At 30.5% G+C, this 8,008-nt stretch overlaps 1 protein-coding gene across 1 annotated transcript in view; it reads right to left on the reverse strand.

Annotated features, from left to right (window-relative positions):
- The window catches only part of LOC127734505 (insulin gene enhancer protein ISL-1-like), a 35,623-nt gene extending 34,389 nt beyond the window's left edge, over positions 1–1,234 (reverse strand). The window contains exon 1 of the mRNA XM_052244411.1: positions 590–1,234. The gene's annotated coding sequence lies outside the window, so the exon portion shown is untranslated. The remainder of the gene's footprint in view (positions 1–589) is intronic.
- Between the last annotated feature and the right edge of the window lie 6,774 nt (positions 1,235–8,008).

Below are 8,008 nucleotides of genomic sequence, written 5' to 3' on the forward strand. Positions count from 1 at the left end.
TTAATCTTATTATCAGACGCCCATTGTGTCACCAATTTTATGAAAATGAAAAACAACACTTTATAAATTTACATGCATTCGAAGCGCTTTTCTTGATTTACCTTCGTCAGGCACGCTCAAAGCCAAATATTTGAAAGCCAAGAAATAGTTGAAGAAATTGAAGTTATAACTGTTTTACTATATTTTATTTATACAATAAAAATGTAAAATATAAACTTAGTTTTTGAAAGTTTTTATTGTTTCAGGGAATATTGAATATGATTAAGGTGATGAAAAAGTACGTAATGTATTTTTTATTTATATCCAAGAATATATATATATATATATATATATATATATATATATATATATTATAATAATAAAAAGAATACATATTGAATGGCATTTTTTAAATTTTTAATCAACTGTGCGGGTTATGCCATTCAAATTGAAATTACTTTCTTTTTTATATTAAAATCCATTCCACCATAGGAGTTATAATTAATCCTGTGTGTCTCATTAACAGCTAATTTTGTTAAAAGTAAATTGCACATTGCAAGTTATTCCAGAAGGAATAAAATATCTGAGACACTGATCAATAAAATATTACCTGTAGCTTACAATATCCCAAAAGAATATAATCTGTCTTTGGTGACATCTTCGTCTGAGGAGCACTCGGCTGGAAAATTTAGATCCAGCTTTCAGAATTCGTTTTGCTGTTAAGCAAAGCGCTAATGCTTATTTTGAAGCCATCGTTTTACATAGAATTTTCAAAATTTATCCTCACATTTTTCATAGCACTTTTTAAAACATCAGGATATTCCTTCAAAAAATAGAAACACTTCTCTCTGTTAAAAGAAATATATTTTATCTGTAGTAAACTATTTATTTTCCAAATGATTCCTGTTATAAATGTTTAGCGAATTGATAAACTTTGATAAGTGCTGCTACTTCTAAATTGCTGGAATCTACGAAAGCTTTATTCAAAGCAAAGCAGGACATATTTTATAAATGAAAAATATGCTATACACCTTAAACTATCCAACATTTATCTATCGTCATTTGGTTGGAAGTGAAAAATTTATTTGATGTAGAATCTTTTAACATTAAAGCATAAACAATTTTGCTAATATCCTGAAAGGCCACATCCATTAAGCAGCATTTCCTAGAGGGAACACGTCCAACAAACACGCTTTTTACATCTAAGTATTTTACATGGTTTCCCACTAAGCATATACAAATAACATGCATTTAGCATTTAACACGATTTTGCTATTATGGCTAAAAGTGACAGCAACATCATTTAAAGAGGGAGAAAATAAAAAATCGATTTATTTCTGATCATCTTAATAGGAATGATAATTGAGATGGGTTCAAAGTAATTGACAAAATGCAATATTACCTAATGCACACCGGAGGAATCACAAATGCACATATCAAAATTTATTATTTACTTTCTCTGTCATTAGTAATATTGGACTGTGGATGTTGGCCCTCGTTCATCAAGCACATTAAGTTATCTTGCTAATGGCACTGTCTGCTTTGAGATACTTTTGTTGATTGCAGATCCATTAATTCATTAAAGCTTTACTTTATCATTGACTCTATGATTCTAGTCTAAACATAACAGTAAATGGCATTATCCATAGTTCTATCTCTGTGTAGAAGTTATTGATTATTAGAGGCAATGAAAATGTGAAAAATACCAGTCCTTTAATCGTTGTTGATATCATTGCTGAAATGTAAAATATGAGAAATGGACAACTCATGTTTCAAGTAATCAATTGTTCACCCCTTGGCATAAAAGATATAAGTCAACTGGGTAAAGTGGCACCGCAATCATCACTGTATTCTCAGAAAATTCTAAATTTACACTACAGAGATTGTTAAGAATTTTTATTGTTGAGTATTCGTAAAAACCGTTTTGGTGAGTTAAAACTCAATGGTATATTGACTTAAGACTGAAATATCAAAATACAAAAATAATCAGATCTTGTATTTACTTTAGGAAATATTGATCTTTATTCTGGTGCCAACTCATAATTTTTTGCACAGTCAGTATTAATCGATAGCTTAAATGTATATGTAAACCCATTCTATTCCCAAAACTGATTTGAAACTGATAATAGAGTATTCGAATTTTCGAAGATGATCTACAGTATCTGTGTATCTCAGTACACCGGATATTACACTAAAATTGCACCATTAACCACCAGCCTTTCAAACAACATTATTAAATGACAGATTTAGAGTAGCAATGAACGTTGCATCATAACAATATACGATACAGCAAACTGTGTTTCGTTTATGCTACTTTTCTGTTGCAGAAAACAATTCAAAGTAACTCCAGTGTACGGGTATGAAAAGTGTCGATTGCACGTCCTCTAGCTGCCACTTCTTCATTTTGATTGTTGGTGCGGTTTTCATTGGTCGAACTTAAAGGTGATGTATGCATATTATGACGTCACAAAATGCGACCTAATCAAGGAATTTTTACTTTTCATGAGCGACTGGACTTGTGCCACTAATGGAGCAGGATCTGCTTACACCCTCCGGAACACCTGTGAATTCCCCGGGTTTTGTTGACAGAGGTTTGTGTGGCTCTGTCTTTAGTTTTTTGTGTATGGTAATTCTGACTATTGTTGGTAACGATTTTTGGTTATAGTATTGTCAGTTTTTTTTTGCACTAATATTTTTTCAACTGTCACCTTGATATCTGCGATTCATGGTAAATGTATATTCTAATGAAATTAATGCGATATTTAAACATCGGTAAACTACTGTCTTTTCTAGGTTTCGTGTGTAGTTTTATTTTCTAGGTTTCGTGTGTAGTTTTATTTTCTAGGTTTCGTGTGTAGTTTTATTTTCTAGGTTTCGTGTGTAGTTTTATTTTCTAGGTTTCGTGTGTAGTTTTAATATAAATGTGTCCATGAACAACCAATTCTATGATGAAATTATGCATATTTTGCAACAATAAAATGGGTTATTCGTGTAAACATTTATATTAAAACAATCTGTCGTGCAGATCAAGGAATTGGCATAACATAGAGTCTTAAACAAAAAGAGGTATAATTATCAAGCAGAAAATTTTATCTGATTCAACATTGCTTATGCAGCTATACGTAATGTTAGGATGCTATTTTATGAAATTAAGAAAGCTAAGAAGAAAAGGTATATTTTTAGATTGTGATATTGATATCTTTACAAATCATCCAGTATAAATATGACCCAAGATTAAACACTAGCTTACACCATTAAGAGCAAACATTTGTTGAACAAAAAGTTGAATAATCTCAAATTCTGTAACAGCTAGGTTAAGACAAAACCCAGTCAGGAAATATAAATATGATAGTAGAATAATTGTAAGTTACTCTCACCAAATTATGTACATTTTGCAGCGCATGTTGTTAGGTTTTTAATGTTTCGATGATGTTCATAATATGACCAATGCAACTATAGTGATCCATGAGGTAATTATCACTTAAAAAAAAAAATAACTTAAAATTTGATACTTACAAAATAGAAGAATGATGTACAATCATTTATTAAAGTTATAGTGGCGTAGGAGTGGTATGACAAGTGACAAGCAAATAAAAGAAAAAAAAGCTTTTCTATATATAGTCTAATAATATATATAGGAGTTAGTCAGTGTCCTCTATCATTTCCAATATTTTTTTCTTTGCTAAAACGTGGGGGAGACATAGTATTGCCTTCCCCGGCTCCTTCGCCAGTGAGTTAATTTGAAGAAATTTTGATTATTTTTCTTCAATGTTTACGATTATTTACTCACGTCATGTTTAGATGAAATGTTTTTATCATACGTATAGATGTTTATAATTGATATATTGATATTCTGAAAATGCAGACAGGGTGGAAAATAGGACAAAAATAATAACAACATGACGTCATTTGATAATCATTAATTATCGTTTAAATGCAAAGAATTATTTTTAGTTAAACCTTTAGTCTAAATTTACAATAATTATACGTCAATAATTTATTATATTTTTTATATATCGGTTCTGTATCATTAGACCGCGGTTTAATGAATTTTAAATTAACTTTTAACGTGACATCATCAATGATCTATGGATTCATTACACATAACTTTGAAGTTATTAAACATACGACTATATTTAAGAAACTTTGTCTTTTCTTCGATTTTGCGAAACATTCATTTTTGCGAAATTTGTTTAGATGATTTCAGAGCATTCTGTTTAACGGATTGTTACGATGATTTATCAACACGGACCAGTTTTGTCTAAAACTTTTTAAAATATGAGTAAGAACAGCCACATAACAGGAGAAGTTATGAATTTTAAACTACAAAAATGTTTATTATAAGAAAAAGCTATTCAATGCTTTAACAGCGATAATTTCATCGGTTTGTCTTATACGAGTTCTTGTGTAATATTGATCTTAAAAATATCGATTTTTGGACGAGTGAAATTTCCGGTCCATATCGTAAAAATGTTGCACAATAAAATCTCACGATTGCAACAAAAATAAAACACAACAAACAAACAAACAAACAAACCGTAAATAAAAAATACACTCATACTGAATACAAAGTACTATAAATAAACTCATTATAAATAACAGGATTGAACTTTTGTATTTGCGCCAGACGCGCGTTTCGTCTACAAAAGACTCATCAGTGACGCTCGAATAAAAAAAAGTTAAAAAGGCCAAATAAAGTACGAAGTCTCCCATAATGTCAATGATTAGTGTGTCATCCTTGCTATTTCCATGCTTTTTTAAATTCACTTTTCTTCTTTACCATCCGCATATCGAAAAAAAAAAGAAGCGGAAGATACCAATAGAGCATTTAAAACTCTTCAAGATGAGGAGAAACTGACACCGTTATGGCAAAAAAAAATAATGAAAAACGACGAAAAGACAAACAAAAGTTTATCGTGTTGCTGATGATAAGTACAAATTCGGCGATGCATTGTAAGTCTCATTCGGTGATGCATTGTAAGTCTCATTCGGTTATCTGACAATCGAGGAAAAGAGGACGTAATTGTGGTTACGACAATTGGAACATACCTCGAAATTGAGGATGGAGTAATAGATGGTTTCCTTTTTCGGTTCAGTTCGCTTCTGTCATAAGCATTCATATTAACCAAACTGTCAGTATATTTATTTATGACTATTTTATATTGTACCTCCGAATTTATTGTGACCAGATTAGGTTTGTGTATGGTTTCTTACAGTAACGAAATAAGCTTTTCCAGCGTGTATCTCATTACATTTTTTTCTGGAGAATTTAGGACGTCTTAATTTAAAAATTCAAGCAAACTTATGCATGAACTTATTTCACCTTCCCTTTAAAAGAATGATTTTTTTTTTCATTTTGAATGTAAGTGTCTAATGGGGCGGCATATGTTATATCTGCAATTCGTTCATAGAAGATGAAAATCCATTTCAAAGGGTTTTGGTGTGAAATTATATTGTTTAATATTAATTTAGACCCTTTCAGTTTAAATGGGGAGGGGTCAAAAGTGAAATTATTTAGTCCTTTTATGATTTCTTTGATCCTCAGCTTAATCTGTCAACGGCGCAATGAAATGAAGAGAGAGTCTTTTGTACTTTTTTTGCATTGCGCACAATCTACTTAATTTTTTTTATCGAAAACATTTCCTAAATATCCAATGGAAAAACATAAACTATTCTTTTTGTCACATTATGATCTGTCTGAGTCCCTTATCTCTAGCTGGCTAATGGAAGGAATTGATTTTAATGAAACTGTATTGCAATAATCAGTATCTTATGTAATTGTGTATAATATATAAAAGGAGATCATCATCTTACCAGGACGGGTCTACTTTTAAAAAAATGAAATCCTGTCATTATAATAAGCTTTATCTTAGGATTTAGATACTTTTTATTTTCCCCTTACACAGACAAATATTTTAGGAGGATTTGTGACTCTTATTGACATTTTGTTGTTTGTTTCACTTTTCATTTCAATTATACCAAATCTTAGTGAAACATAAACTTAATAATTTACTGACACTGCTGTAAACCTATGCTGTTTGAGTTTAACAAATTAATAGGTGGTTAAAATTTTAGTAAGCGATCTCATAGTATATCTGATTATCTAGCTTTAAAAGCAGACAAAAACACCAAATCACTATTGATATTTAATAATGATTTAAAAAAAAAAGGATATAATATCTTTTTATTTCAATAATAAAACGAAGAAAGAAATAAAAATAGGTAAATTGTATTTTTATTGTAATTCAAATTGTGTTTTGCAATTTGAACATCCTATCATCCGTCTTTTGAATTAGATTAATAACTAAATTTAAGGTTTTAATTATTTTTTATTGTATTTTAACACCTGAATTGATTGATCAAAACCAAGGTGTGTTGGCCAACAATCTGTCTGTTTGCAGAAAATGTGGTCTTTCATATTTGACGGAATTTCATTTATTCCCTTTTAAAGAAAAGACATACGACAGGTAGGTGCAGACAACACAAGGTGGCGGCATTGTTCGCGTGCATGTCAGGTGACCGTAGATGAAATGGTCGTTAATAATAACGAATGTGCGTGTCAATTGTCGAGCAATACAACGCAATTAAATGACTTGCCAATATTGCATGGAACCGTATCAATTAATTGATGAATTTCATCAATAAATACTGGAGGATATCAAACGCTTTCGCGAGTATTTTCTTTTCTCACGCTATAAGCACGTGCCGATTCAAAGTAATGAGGAGACGGGTTTTATCAAAGTGAACAAACCAAAAAATACAGCAACACGTTTACCTGTTTTCAACAGACTAACTAAGACCATATTTGACAATTTTATATCGATAGCTTAATCATATGGGTTTAAATCTGTCAATTTTTATAACGGTATTTTGCAATGGATATAGAACAAAGTTTTATTGGAATAATTTAGAAATATTCTGAATTATTCATATAATAAAAGATTATATCACAAATCATTGGAAGTCTCCAGATAATTAAAAACTAGAAAGAATCTAAATTTTCTCACGAGAAAACATATAATTGTATTATTTTGTCGTCAACTTGAAATGTGTTATGTAAAGTGTTTTATTAATTTGCATGAAACAATTGTGATGAATAATTAAAGCATTGGCGAATATGGCAAATATACACATGTAAATCAAGTAATGTACAAACAGTGTTGCCATCAACTGGGTGTACATGGGAATTAAACATACCAAATTGGCTGTTTTGATGCCTACATGAGGCATCAATCGCATTGTACGGTGGGTAAAAATGTTAACGGAATCAAGGAGTGTCGACTCGAACGGTTATCTTGTATATTCATTGATATCCGCGACAAACATTATTAACGGTAAACAAATAAGGGCTTTTGTTTGCAGGGAATATTCTGAAAATTACAAAGTTATTTGATTTAAAAGGTATGAATATTTTGAAGAATTTAGGAAAATAAATTTTTGAAAGAAAGCATGAATCCAAAATATAGATACAAATCTAGCAGTTGAAACCTACAAATAAGAACGATAAACAAACGAACTGTGTCTTAATCAAACGTATTCAAGAGAAAATATACTTAAAACAGGTTTTGATATCATGAAACATAGTCAAATTGCATTTTTTGTGAACATCTACATCTACTTTACATGCAGCAAGTTCAGTATTTACACTTAATCAAATCATGTTTGCATGAAGATTTTGACTGCGGTTCTGATGAGGCATACTAAAACATCAGACTAAGCAATCATGCATGAGGGTGTGTGCACTAAACTGCTTTACTTTTGAGGTATTGTCTTTCATTTTTAGTAGAGGATGACTATTGCTATAAAATATGTAATAACAATAAAAAAATCCCAAAATAACAATATTCGGAATTAAATTTTAAGTACCACTGGGAAAGTGTTCGCTGAAATTGGTTGCCTCTGATATATGATTAGTATAGCTATAACTTCTTATATTGTTTTCCATAATAATAACTTGACAGAGATAACTAAAAGAAATCACAGCTTTCGACTGCATTTCCGTTTTACATTTCCGGTAAAAGTAACTGCT

This window comes from Mytilus californianus, unplaced genomic scaffold (genome assembly GCF_021869535.1).
Source record: "Mytilus californianus isolate M0D057914Y unplaced genomic scaffold, xbMytCali1.0.p SCAF_3, whole genome shotgun sequence".
Classification (NCBI taxonomy): Eukaryota; Metazoa; Mollusca; class Bivalvia; order Mytilida; family Mytilidae; genus Mytilus; species Mytilus californianus.